We start from the raw sequence: 19,687 nt of genomic DNA, 5'->3' as shown, positions 1-19,687 counted from the left end.
GAAGAGTCTTTACATCCTGCTGACATGAGAATAGCATAATCTGCGTCAGAAGCTTGCTTCTACTTGACCATTTAATAGACTCGCATTTTTTCCACTGTGACTAATTTTGTAAGCTAAGCACATCATCCGTTACAGCACACTCCTGGGGCTGGGTAATGTGGCCACAATGGTCTGGTAGAACGAGCTATCACAGTTGCAATGCGTGGGTTCTGGCATTTACTTTTAAGAGGCACAAACAGATTTATTTTACCTCTGGTAACCTCAAGAGAAAGACGTTATAATCCAGAATCCGCATTAAACATCACGTTCCTTCATTACCAACTGGGCAGAGCCGGTTTACGTTGGGAAATGACACAGCGGAAGTCTGGTAAAAAGAAATACAGTCGCCAGTAAGCTTACTTATATTAGAAAATTTTATTTTATTTGATGAACCGATAGCCATTTAAAGGGACAGGGCTCTTATTTTACTTGTACTTGATTGAACTAGAGACGTTTAAAAATTTGGTGCTGGACTGTGATTCGAATTCGTATCTCCTCTTTCGAGGATCTGAATCTCTCGGAACAGTATAGTTCAGTCATTTCGTTCCTTTTTCCCAAGACTGCAATCTTCTCTAGGTCTCCTCCAAAGGTAAGTATGTGGGTCTGAAACCTGATCCAGTACAAAAATATTCATAATTTCATTTCTAGCTTAATCAAGTGCACACCCACCTGCTAGTGAAAATTAACGCGCAATTTCAATGTCTGTTCATGTGTTGCCAACAATCGCAACAGGTGTCGTTATTTCTGGTCAAACACGCACACATCTTACTGTTCATGAGTAAGCAACTGATCCTTAAGCTATATTCGTGTATGCACGGTAGGTGTGCAGTTCGATTGTCGCTTAGGCACAAAAGTTTGTATCCTTAGTTTAGATTCAGACACCTAGCGGCTCGTAAGAAAAACCGATACGTAACATTTGATTTTTCTTAGTTAACAATCGGATTACGTGTTGGGTTCGTATCTCCGTCACAGAACTTCACATCATGCACTTCATCTTTAAATGCATGCACACTTTGTTACTTCAGAATGGAGGTATATCAGACATCTTTCGTGGTTGGATAACACGGATGAAAGGGTCTTGATAGGAGTCACGGTTTATTGCAAAAATTGTCGTCTTTTATTTTCAAGTTTAGATTTGGTTACTGGTATTGGCAAAACTTTCGGTAATTCATGACTCTTCATGGCTAATCATCAATATGATGTGATTAGATTACATTAGATTAACTCTTGTTCCATAGATCATCAATACGACATTTCGTAATGATGTGGAACGTGTCATTTTAATGAAATGATTTCTTTAAATACCATGATTCAATTTCTTTACAACAATTTTTTACACTCTCTCTCATTGCTTTTAATTTCTCTCTCTCTCTCTCTCTCACTCTCTCTCTCTCTCTCTCTCTCTCTCTCTCTCTCTCTCTCTCTCTCACACACACACACACACACACACACACACACACATTCTTTTTTATTTTTATTTGTGTGTTGTGCTCGACTATCGGCGAGGCACGAAAACGCCTGTGAATGACTTTCTTAGTTTTGAGTACACTTACGAAAGAAATATAAAAACAACAGTGAGAGTTACTGATTTATGATGCTCAGTTTGCAGTCAGTTCTGAGTATTATTAGTAACTACGCTCCAGTCCCTAAACCTAGTTACAGAAAGCGAATCAGACGCATTACGTATTCCAGGCCGTAGCAGCCGCGACTTGGAGACACCAGCTATGGTCACTTTGCAGACCGTTGTAGGATCACATCGGTTCGTCTTCTTCCTGCTGGTACTGTAACTGAGATTTGGCAACAAGGCAACGTATGTTTGGCAACTCTGTGATCGACGAGTTACTTCCTGGTGTGCACGGAATTAAGCCTCAAAGTTCACTTGATTTTACCTGTCATTTCCATTGAATAATCTGAGTTATTATAGCTTGAAGGGTAACAAAAGATTGAAAATTTACGGTTTTCAGCCCAGGAAAGTCGTTGCAGGTGGAAATCGCAACTAATCTCGACCTTTAAATAGCGGTTTACGAGTTCTAGTTACTATTGCCGTCGTAATAGGAAGCTGAGACCCATACCTCCTCGCCAGCTCTGTGGTAACGTGCTGACCTGTGAAACATCGTCTGTTACGGTTCGCAGTTCCAGTCTCACTGACTGAAACGTTTTTATCCCTTCTGTGAAAGAGCTACAAGCAGTCAGATCAAACATCAATAAGGAAATCGCAAGAAAATGCTTTCAGCTCATAGTGCAATGTTGAAAAACTTACAATGCTGCACAACAGGTAACGCCTCTTTCCGCTGCTGACAAGCGAATTTTGGGTTTCTAGGAATACGTAACTATATTTATGAAATGCCACATTTGCATACCTCTTGAGTATGACACAGCATACCAATTAAACACAGACCAAATCAAAATCTAAGTGAGTAGTATTTTACTAATTCGTGTCGATAGAGGCATGCTTGTGTACAGATACTTTCGTCGTAAGGTTATCATGGTTAGTTTTATTTCATTTCTTATAATACAGTGCACAATTTTCGTAAGGTTTCCTTTAGTGTTGTTAAAACAATAGTAAACATGAGAGAGAAATTAATCATCAACGATATATACGAATTCTCTGATGTTACCTATGACAGTCTGACAATGCACATGCAGTTTATTGATTACATGCATGTAGAAAATTTGTTCTGAGTTAAAGCTGTCAATCAAAGTTTGAAGAAGAATAAAATATCACTACCACACGACGGCTAATGTAGAAAATACTTTTCTGACATATTATGGCACGATGCGCTCTCCCTGCACATCTTCGAGATGCATTTGCTGCCTGCTGTCTATTAAACCTGAATAGAACAAAATGTCACAGTAGTTAGTCCTTTTTCCACATGCGACTACTTTGGGTTGAGAAGTGAAGGGAATTATGTTCAAAGTTCCATTAGATTGATAACTTCAGCAGAGAGCAGAATTGCGTTTTAAAAAATGTAGCACTGAATGTATTCGAACTCGCGACATCTTATCTATGCTACAAGCTGACACGTAGCTACAACAGCTCCAGAGCTCGGCAACTATTCCTCCAGAACTTTTGGATTCCACAGCACTGAGATTATGCATATGGCCAGGTCTTGACTTCTGAGAGACAAACAGTTACAGCTTTTCTTTTGGACTGAACGACGTTTTCTAGTAACAGATAGCGCAATAGAATAGCTCAAGTGGAAAGGAACACTTCCTATTTAAACTTCTGCATCCTACAATGTTGGCAGTTGTGTGTAGGTGGCAGTAACGTGATTTTATTTCTGTGATTACAAAATAGTCGAATGTATGCACTGGGTAGCCGAGGCAGCTAGTTCTTGGTGATTCGGTCAACCAAGTAAATGAATTTACTGAACATGCTGCAAATTACTACAGGGAGCCTGTGTGTCAGAATTCTCATCCAGTGTGGCGCAACTGCGTTACGATAGAAAAATGACTCGCAGAGAAGAGGATTTCGTGGTATGTTGGACGGATGGTAGGTTGTTATACCTATGGTCTGGGTTCGATTCCCACTTCTGTCAATGATTTTAGATAGGGAGAGACAGATTCCATTCTCTCCTGGCTACACCAAGTGAAGGAGATATAATGGCTGCGTGGTCTGAAAACTCACATTAAAGATGATATTCCTTCTTTACCAAGTAGACGGTAGGTTGAACCACAATAAAGTCTGGAGTGGCGACATATAGAAACTCTATCACCAGTAACCTTTCTTATACTAGTTATTTATTTCAAGTGACGACACAAACGCTATGTATGGTCACAGGACACTTATTCCATCTTTTATTTGAGCTTCTGTATGTCGATAAAATTGGTTCTGAACTGGGAATGCAACTCAGACCGCCCTTAACGCGGAATTTGATCCCTTCGTGGCAATACAGCTCGGCTACAATTTGTTGTTTGTTCAAAACTGCAGATTCCTCAACACCTTCACATATTATGCTTGAATGGGATCGAATCCTGGCCCGGCACTAAAGATTTAATTATGTATTATCAAGCTCTAGCATGAGAACACCTATCTGCTGGTGGATAATAATTTTATTTTTAATGTATTTTCATTCGCTGTCAACACTAACGATATCCGACGTTTTTAACTCCCAGTGAGACACAGAACTATTTGCTAGATGACTGTAAGTTCAAGATGCTATTCTGAGCAGCTGGTGGAGAAAAATTCGGTAGCTGACGTCTCTGTGTGTAGTCAACAACGATATGTGTGGGGCTCTATTCCCAGTGAGCGCTGAACTCTTCGTCATATTATTTCAGTTCAAACATGCTCACATGTCACTGCTGGTGCAACAAACCCATATTTAACGTTAGTTTTCTCTAGAATATAACAGCGATAGGTGCCGGGTTGGAGTCCTGGGAAGGAAAAAATTAATGTTTCGTCTCGTCATTTCAGTTAAAACATCTAGTTACTGCCGCGAAATTCCGATATGTCACATTTGACTGTGCTTCGATAGCAATCCGATTAGGTTCCGGGTTCGAATCAGTGTCCAACACACAGCTTTACCTCACGGCATTTCAAGTAAGTTACTTGTGAAGAAGCAATATTTAACATCTCTCGTAGTTCGTTAACAGGGACAATAGATGCTGGGTAGGAATTCGCGTCTGTTAAAAATGTTTGCGTTATGCAATTTAAAGTTGATATTTGCTAACTGATACTGTCTAAAATCGAGGTATATCACTCTCTGTATGCCTAATCAGGAATGACTGTTAGTTTCCGTCAGTCACGAAATCTTTGCTTAGTCTGCATGAGCTGGGTTTGAATCCATATGCAGAACAAGACGGTTCGTCGTGTCATTTAATGTTCATACATATTCTCAACTAGCTGCTCGTGAATAACTTAAATTTTTAATGTCATTTTGTGTTAAATAGTTCAAATGGTTCAAATGGCTCTGAGCACTATGGGACTTAACTTCTAAGGTCATCAGTCCCCTAGAACTTAGAACTACTTAAACCTAACTAACCTAAGGACATCACACACATCCATGCCCGAGGCAGGATTCGAACCTGCGACCGTAGCGGTCACGCGGTTCCAGACTGAAGCGCCTAGTACCGCACGGCCACATCGGCCGGCCCCCACCATCTGGTATCAGTGCATTACCTTATAATCCATTATATATAATCATTTTTATAGTACACTTGATATTATAGATGAGTAGGACACAAGACAGGACGTAGATAATGTCCGTTTGACGTCAACAGTGTGTAACATTTTACTTTTTTTGAATAGGACAATGTTCCTCTCCAATAATTTTTAGATTAGTTACAATAAGCTTACGCTGCAAGAGAATTCACTTGTATTTTTCAATATGTGGTCTGTTGTCGGTTTGAAGGCCTTCCATAACATCGGCAACGTAGTGCAACTCCACCGAGAGCTGTCTGGAGTAGGGTGGAGATAGCAATGTGAAAGTTGCGAGCTGTCGAAGACGATCTTCATATTCCTAATGCGATTAGGACATCGTATACTCTTGACGACGTTTAGCACCTGTGCGGTCAGTCACCCAATTTCAGAATTCATTTTGAGTAATCCTGCTAAATTCCCAAAATATTGTCTTTTTATATTGATGAGTAATATGGATAGTCGTCACGTTCATGTGCCGTCTACAACGCAAATTTAATGTTACTATCCTAGGAACTAACCTGCAATACGTTTTGTATTTCATAATCGGAACTATCTGCATTAACCGTCATCAGAGCAATGTCAGGGAACAGAATGCAGCAGTGCCTACTTGAGGACCTGCTTGAGTCGTGTTCTAAGGAAAGGGTAGTTGCTGTTTCACATAATATTACACTAGCGAGAAGTACCGACTTTTCCTTTTCTCTGCAAACATCCAGAACTAAATTCAGTAACTAAATGCTAAGAATATATCTGCATTGTGCCAACTCAAAGATCAATAGATATGGATATAGATATTGATTTTTATATTTAAAGCCATTCTCGTTCTGCGTTGGAATAAACATCATTCATTATTTGCTTGTTCTTGTTACGATTGTTATTGTCATTCTCTCACTCGCAAGAGTCTTATGCTGATGCTGTATGAATAAATTATGCCATTGGATACAAAGCGGTTTAGTTTTGAGACCTAACCCACGAGGGGGGAAGGCACAGTGGTCTGCTTCAGGAATTCCAAGCAATAAAACACAAAAAACAACCCAGGAAGGGTTCGAACAGCTACTTTCACGCAGAGACGTGCATTTGGAATCTGTTCATCGTTACGGGGTCAAACAAGAGGGTAACATTACTGAAACAATGATCGGGCTACTTAGTATATAATAGAGCATACAGATTTCAAGGAGGAAACGTATGAAGACGCAGACTTCCTCGTTATCAATATGTGCGGCATATCTTTCGTGTTAACGAAAGTAAATTCCCGCTTTACCTCTTCTTACGTGTCAAATGAAATGAATGCCATGAAGAATAGAATATTTGTTGACTGCGTCTCTTCTTGCTTCCATCCTTACCAACATATTTCTTCATTCTCGTGGCAATCATGACATTCTATGTGCATGCTGCAAACGATTGAAAGTGGACAAATTCGACATCGAGGTGCAAAGCGTTTGGTATCTTACATTATATTCAATTCGAATAAGCTTCCGGTGTATTTTTACTTCATTTGTATTTTTAGATGATTATGAACGTTACGGAAATTTATCTCACATGCTTTATGTTGAATGAGAAACATTGAATGATCCGTTTTGCTTTCCCTACGTTGAAATGATATAATGTCGGCGTCAACAGCCTTCTTCCACGCCGGAAGCTGAAACTTGTATCATTCTGGATTAATGATAATTGAATGTCTCATATGTATACATAGCCCACAAGGCGACGTCAGAAACCATCAGGGGAGAACGCCGCATAAAAACCAAACGTGCGCGCGCGTCTCCACTCTGAAGAACCGTATCGGAGAATCACGGCAAGCATTTCGCTGAAGAGCTGCCTCGTCAGAGCCGAGAAATGGCAGCGTCGTAGCAAGTATTTGTCAACACTCTGATGGTGCATTTACTTCCGGGTGTAGGTCGGCGTTACCTCGCTAAATTCACTTGACATTCGTTTTCCACATCGAAGACTCGTACGATATAATCCACTGCAAGATGACACATTAGAAAGTATATTTAATTTCTGGACTCCAAGAACGGCGTTCTTCACATACAAAACACCTGTTTGTGTGTGCATTCGGGAGGACGACGGTGCAATCCCGCGCCCGCCCATCCTGATTTAGGTTTTCAATGATTTCCCTAAATCGCTTCAGGCAAATGCCGGGATGGTTCCTTAGGAAGGGCACGGCCGATTTCCTTCCCCATCCTTCCCTAATCCGAGCTTGTGCTCCGTCTCTAATGACATCGTTGTCGACGGGACGTTAAAACGGTAATCTCCACCTCCTCTGTTTGTGTGTTTAAGGTTGCGTTTCGAGGCTCAGGCAACATCGCAGTGACTATAGTCCGCCTCTGGCCGCCAGTGTGTCGTTAGCTCAGAGGTTCCCTTGTGCGTTGCAGTGCTTGTACTATAAGTTCGAATCACGGTAGAAGCCGCTGACTACAACCTTTTATTTTCCATTTTAATTAATGGAGTTGCAAACTGCTAGTAAAAATTTCTTATGCGAAATCTGAAGAATGCCTTTAAACATCAATCTTCGTCAGATTTCGACTTAGTAAATTAAGTTAATATCATGGATTTCTGCTTTGCAAATTCCAAGGTGCTTCACTGTAAAATAGGTCCTGAAAAGATTCGAACCGACTGTGAACGATATAAATTTGAGCTTGATATAGGTCTAACATGTCGGAAGGTTGTTTATGAAGTGCACATGTTCATTAATATAGTTCCCATCTTCTAAATTTTTGCAATAGCATTTAACTGTAGACGTTTTCTAACACCGGCGTTAGCAATTCCTTTCCGTTCTCTGAAACCTTCAAAACCACAAATTTTTCTGGTTTAAATCTGATGACCTTAACTATCACTTCCGATCAACAATAAATACTTCATGAACCCATACATGGAACTCCAAATGTGCAGTGTGCCTGCACTGCTACAGAGCATGCATTGCAAGGTATTCACACAGTTTATCGCACAGACTTACCATAAGGAATGAAACAAGAACTGTAATACACTTTACACCACAGACGCTCACTCTGGCTTGACGAAAACATCCAAACATTGACCAAAAGTTCCACAAATAATTAAGTTTGAAAGGAAAAGAAACGAGGTATGAAGCATTTATAAATTCATCGAATGTAGTGAGGTGGTTTAATTTCGTCCGAGTCTATAAAATTAATTTCGGGCCATACTCAGCTCTTGCCGATTACCCGCCTACTAATCAGGGCGTCTGTCTCCGTTGCTTTTGAGCGTGAATGGAAATTGTAGAAATTTTCTGTGGAGCAACATTTCATAATAAAGCGTTTTAAATCATCAAAAGCGATGAGCGGTAGCAGGCGCTTTCGATAAAGAACGGGGGAGTGCAGCGCCGCTGCTGTCGCCACGGCCGCTGCCAGTAGCCAGCAAATGGATCCCGGAGCTTTGCCGCATACGCCGTCCAGAGGAGGACAGTCTGCAGGAAATCTGCCGCAAAATCGTTACTAGATAAAATTTTGATATCGGTGTGTCACAAAGCGAAATAGATTGAATCTGCGCTACCATTACATTCACGTCTTCAGCATTCAGACAGAAGAGGCTATAAAAATATTTTATGCCAGCTGCTCTCGATCCACTGACATCATGAACAGAAACAACGCACGCTACCGCTAGACCACAGGCGTAATCAGCCTAGAGTCTCTCTATCTTGGGACAAGTTTTCATCCAGGAAGTGCCGCAGTCTACAGTGTTGCCAGATTGTGCAGATAACCGGACTTAGAGAATTAGCGAGTTGGCCAGTTTTTTTGTCCCATGTCGCGATCGGCGCGAACTTAGCCTCTGAAGCGGCCGGCCGCCGGTCGAGTTTTATGTCAAAGAGTGTACATATGTATGTGTATGTATGTATGGTGTGACTGACAATTCGCAATTTTTCACAAACACAACTTTTATTGATGTAAGTTCACAAGGTTGATGATTTGAACAACAAACGATAGGTAACAATAACGATGCTTGAGGCAAACAAAAGTTCACTCCTAATTTTCCATAAAGGTTCGTGGTAACACACACACACACACACACACACACACACACACACACACACACACACACACACACACACACACACGCACGCACGCACGCGCGCGCTCTAGTAACAGTCCAATTCAGAGACGAAGACGTAACCTTCAATGGCCGCAGTGCACGAGGTCGACATCCGGCGTGTACTGAAATTCGGGGCTGGTTCTAGCCCCTAAATAGCTGTCTCCAGCCAATCAGGTTTTGGCGTAGTGATGCTTCCTGCAGGACGTTACTCGAGCTCCCCCTGCACGGAGTAGTGCTTGGAATGTCTGTTTGCATTATCTTGTATGTAAATAGCAGCTGTTTACCATGGTGCTTTTGGTACGCCTTGGACTTAGACAACCTCGTCCTCCGTGGTGTAATATGGGTTGCTGGCCCGCAGGGGCTACCTTGGCTCCAGTATAACAATGTTTGTTCCACATCTTTCCCTGAACCACTGGAGCGATTTCAACCAAACTGGATACACGTGTCACTTACTGTCTGGAAAGGATTTATGTTGGGATAAGAACCATCTACCTATCACAGGATTAGGGGCGAAGAAACGTAGCCCATGACGCACGAATACCCAGCTGTCATACATCCAGGATTTAGAAATAACAGCGCTTAGTCGCTTGCAACAAGCTTGACATATAATTCCAAACCTACATGAAACTTTTTCACTTTGACAAACCTCAAAAAGTGACAGTAGGAGTTTATTGCTTACTACATTTTCGATGTTCATGCAGTAAAACTGCCGCAACAGGCGTGACGTTTTGATTCGCTACTTCTATACTATCAACTCTATTCGTGACACATTGTCCAGGCAGTATGCATAAATAGCGCTGAATGTACCTGTAAAGTTATATCACTGTAAAATACTTATATCAAGAGGTAAGACGTTGCAAACATTGAGGTGCGTGAAAAACTCCCACATCATGCATGACGTTTAAATTAATTGCTTAACTGTATTTGCAACACATTTTGCTAACAGTTTCCACATACGGCCCTGAATGTACGAAAATTACACTATGTGATTATCAGTATCCGGGCACCCCCGAAAAACATACGCTTTTCATATTAGCTGCATTTTGTTGCCATCTATTACCAGGTACTCAATAACAGCGACCTCAGCAGTCATTAGACAGTGTGAGAGTGCAGAATGGGGCGCTCCGCGGAACTCACGGACTTCGAACGTGGCCAGGTGATTGGGTGTCACTTGGGTCATGCTTCTGTACCCCAGATTTCCACACTCCTAAACATCCATAGGTCCACTGTCTCCGATGTGATAGTGAACTCGAAACGTGTAGGGACACGTCCAGCATAAAAGCGTACAAATAGACCTCGTCTTGACTGTCAGACACCGCCGACAGTTGAAGAAGGTGGTAACGTGTAATAGGCAGACATCTCTCCAGACCATCACACAGGAATTCCAAACTGCATCAGAATCCACTGCAAGTGCTATGACAGTTAGGCGGGAGGTGAGAAAAGTTGGATTTCATAGTCGAGCGGCTGCTTAAAAGCCACACGTCACGCCGGTAAATGCCAAATGACGCCTCCCATGGTGTAAAGAGCGTATACATTGGACGATTGAACAGTGGAAAAACGTTGTGTGGAGTGACGAATCACGGTACACAATGCAGCGATCCGATGGCAGGGTGTGGGTATGGCGAATGCATGGTGAGCGTCATCTGCCAGCGTGTGTAGTGCCAACAGTAAATGGTGTGGTCGTGTTTTTCATAGAGGGAGCTTGCACCCTTGTTGTTTTGCGTAGCACTATCGCAGCACAGGCTTACATTGATATTTTAAACACCTTCTTGCTTCCCACTGTTGAAGAGCAATTTTGGGATGGTGATTGCATCTTTCAACACGATCGAGCACCTGTTCATAATGCAAGACCTGTGGCGGAGTGGTTACACGACAATAACGGATTGACCTGCACAGTGTCCTGACAATGTTACAGAACGCCTTTGGAATGCTTTGGAACGCCATCTTCGTGCCAGGCCTCACAGACCGGCATCGATACTTCTTCTCAGTGCAGCACTCCATGAAGAATGGGCTGCCATTCCCCAAGAAACCTTCCAGCACTTGGTTGATTGAATGTATGCCTGCGAGAGTGAAAGCTGTCATCAAGGTTAAGGGCGGGCCAACACCACATTGAATTCCAGCATTACTAATGGAGGGTTCAAAAATGTTTCAAATGGCTCTGAGCACTATGGGATTTGACATTTGAGGTCATCAGTCCCCTAGAACTTAGAACTACTTAAACCTAACTAACCTAAGGACATCACAGACATCCATGCCCGAGGCAAGATTCGAACCTGCGACCGCAGCAGTCGCGCGGTTCCGGACTGTGAAGTCTAGAACCGCTCGGCCACAACGGCCGGCACTGATGGAGGGCGCCACGAACTTTTCAGCCAAGTGTCCACATACTTTTGATCACATAGTATGTGTCATTGTGCTACAGTAGTTCGCGAGACATGGCGTCATAAAGATTAAGCTAGTGAAAGAGAAATTGCAAAATTCGCTAGAGATATGGCTGAATTATGTCTGCAAATATGTGTAATATGTCAAACATAAGAGACCTATGTGAGGGGTGGAAAGTTCTTCCTAAGCTTGTAGATCTGTTTCAGTCAAAACTGATTTACATCCTACTTTACTTGAAAGCTCGAACGACATACTGTGGGGGTAAGAACCAGCAACCTGCTATTGGGGTTGGGCGATGAGGTGAAGAGAATAACGGGGAGGAGGAGATGGACAGAGAGGGGGAAATAAACGGAAAGGGGACAAGAGGTGATAGATTGAAGAGGAGGGGGGAAGAGAAAGTGGGGAGGAGGAGATGGATAGACAGTGGGTAGAACGAGATGGGCAAAGGGGGGGGCAGGGGGTGAGGGGGAGATAATCGACTTACAAAAGCCTGGAATAAATACATATTCGGGCAATTATGGGTACTCTACTAGTTACTGTTATAAACTGAGTATATGTCGTAGGGCAGCTTAGGTCTCAGTGTGCAGATACCCCGATTATATTCATGCAGTATTTGAGCATGAGAGCACTTACTGTTAGTGACTTGCACATAATTTTGAAATTACGAAATTCTAGCTCGCTGAAACCTCCGCCTTCTCCCTCCAAAGGAAAGAAGTTTATCGCCTACTACATTTCGCTGTTCATGCAGTGAGACAGCCGCACCTGCATCACGTTTTAATTTATTTCTTATTTACTACTAGCTGCATTCGCAATACACGTTTCAGAGTCCACATGTAGCACTGAATGTAACGGAAGCACTCCGTCCTCAGGCCACATCGGGATCATCCGACCGCCGTGTCATCCTCAGCTAAAGATGTGGATAGGAGGGGCATGTAGTCAGCACACCGCTCTCCCGGTCGTTATGATGGTTTTCTTTGACCGGAGTCGCCACTACTCGGTCGAGTAGCTCCTCAATTGGCATCACGAGGCTGAGTGTAGCCAAAAGAATGGCAACAGCGCATGGCGGCCCGGATGGTCGCCCATCCAAGTGCCGGTCACGCCCGACAGCGCTTAACTTCGGCGATCTGACGGGAACCGGTGTATCTACTGCGGCAAGGCCGTTGCACTGAATGTAACTGCAAAGTCGTATCAATGAACGAGACATGTTTCAGGAGCTATGACGTCATAAAAATGGACGCTGTTTCAAAAAGTAGCTTTTGCTTAAATGGAAGCGCAAATTTCGCAGAATATGCTCTACACCTTTTCTCGCTTACGGACTTAACTTGAAATATTTATCGCATTAGCTCATTTGTAATGTAATCAGAAGTATACAGCTGTTTTAAACATAGGTTGTAGAAAACCAGGAGTTTACTGACACGCTACCAGGCCTGGTAACAACGCTAAGCACAGTCTCCGCTCGCCGTTCTGCGTGTCACAGAGAACTGCAACTCGTGGATCATTTGCTTACACACCGATCGTGCGTGCCTGTACAGAGCTGCGTTGACATCCAACTATGGCTTCTGAGCCCGTAATGCTTTCCGGGCCAGGTATTTCTAACAGCACTGTATCTTAGGGATCATACGGAACAGCAATATCCTTGCTCCCAGAGCATACGATCTTGGACCAGTAATATCCTTAGTCACACTACATACTTTCTTGGACCGGCTATTGAAATTTCACAAGTAATTAACGGGATTTTTTTTTTTTTTTTTTTTTTTTTTTTTTAAATGGACTTGTAGTCCGAGGTGATAGGTTACAATACAGCATCACCGGTCTGTTGCGGTCTAACTGTGTTGGTGGGCCAGTAAATTTCCACTGTGCAGTGACTTTGTCACTGCAATTCACTTTGGAGGTGTGGCGGTGGGACTTGTAGTCCCGTACCACCCTCTTACGGTGATAGTACTACATGAGTCAGGCAGAATTTATTGCCTAACATGGGGAATTAACGGGAGTGACAAATCCAAAAATAAACGATCAATAAAACAATACGACTGCGAGAAAGAAATCTGTTCTGAATACAATCTGCGTACGCTGACTATGTCAAAATAACTGTGTAAAATGTTGATCCTCAATGTTGCGAATCTTTGTTAGTTTTGAAAACAACTGCTGTACCAGAACTATTATCGTAATTACACAACAAATGATGACTGAATAAAACGCATCTAACTTTATCTGTTAAATCTGTTTGAAATCCGAGGGTAACACTTTCATAAAATACTCCTCTCGCAATAAACCTCTGAACTTATACGGATCTTATCATTGTCATTGTGATGAAATTTATGGCTTACCTGTCACCTCTGCATCATAGGTTTTTATAAAAATAATGACTTCACTGTCAAAAATTAAGTTTCACCTGCGATACTCGCGGTGTGGAATGCATTGCGGGATTTCATCATTACTCAAATACGTTACTCAGCACACAACTCGCGATGTGCAGTGTGAGGGTGCGTGAATGCAAATGAAAAACCGGGAGCTAATCTCATCGACAAAGAAATAACTGAATCGACACTAATATTTAATAGAGCTTCATTACGCCATAGCAACAATACAAGTTTCCACACTCTTAACACATCAATTTGCAATATGTCTCTTCAGCATTTATCACTGTAGTGAAAGACAACCATATAACCTCCTTACAAAAAACCTTACACAAAATCTAAACCGTAAGTACTGTTGTAAATGGAATTATACTAAATAATTACAAATATAACAAAACCACGTTACCGTTAAATGTTACCTTTTCTCATTCATACAATATTATAATCCTTCTGCTTAACATCTCTCTTTAAGCATCATATTACAAAAATTGCACCAAATTGCAGGACAGGCCTGCTTCCATCCATTTCGAACCAAATACACTCCTGGAAATGAAAAAAGAACACATTGACACCGGTGTGTCAGACCCACCATACTTGCTCCGGACACTGCGAGAGGGCTGTACAAGCAATGATCACACGCACGGCACAGCGGACACACCAGGAACCGCGGTGTTGGCCGTCGAATGGCGCTAGCTGCGCAGCATTTGTGCACCGCCGCCGTCAGTGTCAGCCAGTTTGCCGTGGCATACGGAGCTCCATCGCAGTCTTTAACACTGGTAGCATGCCGCGACAGCGTGGACGTGAACCGTATGTGCAGTTGACGGACTTTGAGCGAGGGCGTATAGTGGGCATGCGGGAGGCCGGGTGGACGTACCGCCGAATTGCTCAACACGTGGGGCGTGAGGTCTCCACAGTACATCGATGTTGTCGCCAGTGGTCGGCGGAAGGTGCACGTGCCCGTCGACCTGGGACCGGACCGCAGCGACGCACGGATGCACGCCAAGACCGTAGGATCCTACGCAGTGCCGTAGGGGACCGCACCGCCACTTCCCAGCAAATTAGGGACACTGTTGCTCCTGGGGTATCGGCGAGGACCATTCGCAACCGTCTCCATGAAGCTGGGCTACGGTCCCGCACACCGTTAGGCCGTCTTCCGCTCACGCCCCAACATCGTGCAGCCCGCCTCCAGTGGTGTCGCGACAGGCGTGAATGGAGGGACGAATGGAGACGTGTCGTCTTCAGCGATGAGAGTCGCTTCTGCCTTGGTGCCAATGATGGTCGTATGCGTGTTTGGCGCCGTGCAGGTGAGCGCCACAATCAGGACTGCATACGACCGAGGCACACAGGGCCAACACCCGGCATCATGGTGTGGGGAGCGATCTCCTACACTGGCCGTACATCCCTGGTGATCGTCGAGGGGACACTGAATAGTGTACGGTACATCCAAACCGTCATCGAACCCATCGTTCTACCATTCCTAGACCGGCAAGGGAACTTGCTGTTCCAACAGGACAATGCACGTCCGCATGTATCCCGTGCCACCCAACGTGCTCTAGAAGGTGTAAGTCAACTACCCTGGCCAGCAAAATCTCCGGATCTGTCCCCCATTGAGCATGTTTGGGACTGGATGAAGCGTCGTCTCACGCGGTCTGCACGTCCAGCACGAACGCTGGTCCTACTGAGGCGCCAGGTGGAAATGGCATGGCAAGCCGTTCCACAGGACTACATCCAGCATCTCTACGATCGTCTCCATGGGAGAATAGCAGCCTGCATTGCTGCGAAAGGTGGATATACACTGTACTAGTGCCGACATTGTGCATGCTCTGTTGCCTGAGTCTATGTGCCTGTGGTTCTGTCAGTGTGATCATGTGATGTAGCTGACCGCAGGAATGTGTCAATAAAGTTTCCCCTTCCTGGGACAATGAATTCACGGTGTTCTTATTTCAATTTCCAGGAGTGTACATTGCCACACAGTTGCTACTGACTCACTCTGACGAAGTAGAGTTAACCACTCTGACCAACATCTCCTCTCTCCCAAAGTGTATAATTATATGGGCAATATTAAAGCGATTTTACAAGGCGTGAGAACATTTATCAAATTTACAAATTATCCCGTATTTGTGGCTCATGACATATTCAGAATCATCATAGCGAATAGGACGGCCACCATTCAAATCAGCAAATTTTTTATTTCAGTGCACTTATGGCCTGATCAGCTCATTAGGTTTCGTGGGCTTAACGCTACGTTGAAAGCCCTCACAGCGTCAAGTTTTAGAATCCTGTCACCGTAGCAGGCTATGACGAAAGAAGTTGTAGATGTTCTCGATACTGGTGCTTCACTCTTCACGATCAAAACCAGGAATCACTGACTTTCATACATTCTTCTTTCCAAATAAAATTGCCTGCTTGAGTAGCAACGGCTGTCCCTTGTTTGTTGTGGTTGCTGTAGGTTCAAATGGCTCTGAGCACTATGGGACTCAACTGCTGTGGTCATAAGGACCCTAGAACTTAGAACTACTTAAACCTAACTAACCTAAGGACATCACACACATCCATGCCCGAGGCAGGATTCGAACCTGCGACCGTAGCGGTCGTGCGGTTCCAGCCTTTAACCGCTCGGCCACTCCGGCCGGCGGTTGCTGTAGGTATCCGGTTGTGGTTGCCAGGGCCTGTGTGTTATTAGACGGAATGTTGTGGTTTCCCGCTACAAGGCGTGGCCCGGTACAGGTTATTTTATCTGTTTCCTACCTCAACAGTTTCGTTATGCCTCTCGCTTCGTTTTTCGAACATCATTGCCCAAGTAAGCTATCGGTGCACCTAATGTCAGTTGGTAATGCTCGCCAAATGTTTGAAGCAGCTTAGGTGTATATAATAATAGAGTATATAATAATATAGTGTATATAATAATAGTGTGACGATGACCAAACAAGCCGAAACCAGGTTCACTACCAAATAAATTTACAGTGTGTATCAAAAAGAATCATTCCATTTGGCACGTTTATATCCCTGAAACTAATAAACATATATAATGATTTTTTTTTCCACAGGTGTTCAACATGTTCCCCTTGAGATGCAGGGCGTATGTTAACGCGGTATTCAGAGTGTTGCCACACTGCAGCAAGCACGTCTTGAGTTACAGCTTCCACAACTGCTGTTTGTTTCTTTATTTCTGCAACTACATCCATACTCTCCAAGCCACCTGGTGGTGTGTGGCGCAGGGTACCTCGAGTACCTATATCGGTTCTCCCTTCTATTTCAATCTCGTATTGTTCTTGGAAAGAAAGATTGTCGCTATGCCTCTGTGTGGGCTCTAATCTCTCTGATTTTATCCTCATGGTCTCTTCGCGAGATGTACATAGGAGCAATATACTGCAATATACTGCTCCTCGGTGAAGGTATGTTCTTGAAACTTCAACAAAAGACCGTACCGAGCTACTGAGCGTCTCTCTTGCAGAATTTTCCACTGGAATTTATCTGTCATCTCCGTAACGCTTTCGCGATTACTAAATGATCCTGTAACGAAGCGTTGGATCTTCTCCATCTCTTCTATCAACCCTATCTTGTACGGATCCCACACTGCTGAGAAGTATTTAAGCAGTGGGCGAACAAGTGTACTGTAACCTACTTCCTTTGTGCTTCCTGTTATGCGGTGTATCAGTTCATTCATAGTAGTTGGTAAATAAATCACGTACAGTCAGGTCCGGTGACATTGGAGGCCAGTAATGTAAGTCCGACCGATGCATCGTTCAGTAATCCTTTGATTTAAAAATTCCCGCACATCGGATACCAGTGTGGTCGTGCCCCAACTTGTTGGTAAATGAAGTCGTTCGAATCAGTCTACAACTGTGGGAAAAGAAAGTTCTCATGCGTATCGGGGTAAGTGCTACCTCTCTTCCAGTAACAATGTTCTCGCCAAAGAAAAACAGACCATACACCTCTTCCCGTGAAACTGCACAAAACACATTAAATTTAGGAGAGCCTCTCATGTTGTACAACTTCGTGTGTATGTCCCGTATCCCATATTCTCACATTATGACGGTTCAGCTTTCTATTTAAATGGACTGTTGCCTCGTCATTAAACACTAAGCGAGGAAGAAATCTGTCATCCTCCGTCTTACCAAGAACGAATTTACAGAACTCCACACATCGTTGTTTGTCACCTCCACGAAGAGCTTGCAGTAGCTGAATTTTGTGTGGTTTCATGTGTAAATGTCGACTCAATACACGCTAGACGGACATCGGGGACACGTTGAGCTGTCAAGCTGCACGGCGAACGGATTTTTGCCGACTCCCTCAGAAACTATGGCGGATGCGTTAGACGTCTGTGTCAAATATTCGGGGTAGGCCGGCGATTTGACTTTACACAGACAACCTGTTTGTCGGAATTGTTCATGCCTTCGCCTAATGCTCTGTGCTGTAGGAGGATCCACACCATACGTAGTACGAAAGTCACGCTGAACCGGTATTACTGACCCGCACTGCGCTAAACGTAGAACGCAAAACGCTTTCTGTTGTCCCGATACCATTTTTGCTAGAACTGACGTATGAGCACACTGCTGCTATCTGTCGTGAACCATGTAAAACTCGAGAGTTTGCTCTTTCCAGCAGTACGTTCTTCACACAAATATCTCAAATAACATAATAGTTATGATTTTTTTAAAACATTGAGTGATTCTTTTTGATACACCCTGTAGTTTTTCAGAACACTAGTAAGTGTTCCCTATCTGATATTGTTATGTTCTGCGAAGCACCGACGGAAAATTCAGCTAAACAAATTTTAATTTTTCGCCGTCTTTTCACTTCTTTCTATTCTCTGCCGCAGTCTAGTTTTGCCTCTGCTCCGAAGGTGATACAGAGTAAGAAAGCAGGAGACTTACTGAATGCTGGATCTTTTATTTACTTATCTGCCCGGCTCCGTGGGCCCATGTGAGCCACAGCTGCTTGGTCATGGAAACGGTCAGAACATACTTTACCGAATGCTCATTAGAAAATTTATACGATGCTTGGAACTTTCATAGTGTCAACTGTTTATTTAAAACTTAAACAAAGTAGATACATGTTTCAAAGCTTTACTGTCGTTCAAAGTAGTCAGTGTTTAACAGGGGCGATTCTAGGTGTCCTGACGTCATCGTTGGCATGGTTGACAGAAATGCCATCTTCAGTGCAGAACACGATCGTATGGGCATCTGATTGACAGTTTGTACGATTATACCGTAAATTAGACACAGGACTGGGAAACAGCGGTTTGTTGCTTCAATTTTGGACACCTGCGTAGGTATGTGCTTCTCACTCCACTCGAAAGTCATACAGCGACCCGCAAGCGTAATGCCCCTACCGTGAAATAGGTCTCGCGTCGCTATGCGCTATGCTGCACGAGCAGAATTACTGTCCTATCTTCGTCAACAGCGAGAAGTAATTGGGGGCTTCCAAATGGTTCAAATGGCTCTGAGCACTATGGGACTTAACATCTATGGTCATCAGTCCCCTAGAACTTAGAACTACTTAAACCTAACTAACCTAAGGACAGCACACAACACCCAGCCATCACGAGGCAGAGAAAATCCCTGACCCCGCCGGGAATCGAACCCGGGAACCCGGGCGTGGGAAGCGAGAACGCTACCGCACGACCACGAGATGTGGGCGGGGGCTTCCATATTTGTCAAAATATGTGAAGTGACATCAAAGGTTTCTGAGACGCCCTGCTAAACCCGCATGACAGGACAAGTAG

General features: G+C 43.7%; 1 protein-coding gene and 1 pseudogene across 2 annotated transcripts in view; one reads left to right on the top strand and one right to left on the bottom strand.

Annotated features, from left to right (window-relative positions):
• Positions 1-19,687, top strand: part of LOC126106518 (syndecan-like) — a 479,376-nt gene that overhangs the window by 48,054 nt on the left and 411,635 nt on the right. The gene's annotated exons all lie outside the window — the stretch shown is intronic.
• Positions 12,650-12,767, bottom strand: LOC126107142 (5S ribosomal RNA; annotated as a pseudogene).

The sequence above is a fragment of the Schistocerca cancellata genome, chromosome 10, assembly GCF_023864275.1.
Source record: "Schistocerca cancellata isolate TAMUIC-IGC-003103 chromosome 10, iqSchCanc2.1, whole genome shotgun sequence".
In the NCBI taxonomy this organism is placed as follows: domain Eukaryota; kingdom Metazoa; phylum Arthropoda; class Insecta; order Orthoptera; family Acrididae; genus Schistocerca; species Schistocerca cancellata.
The sequence above is the reverse complement of the archived record's forward strand: the minus strand, read 5'-3'. Positions and strand labels throughout refer to the sequence as shown.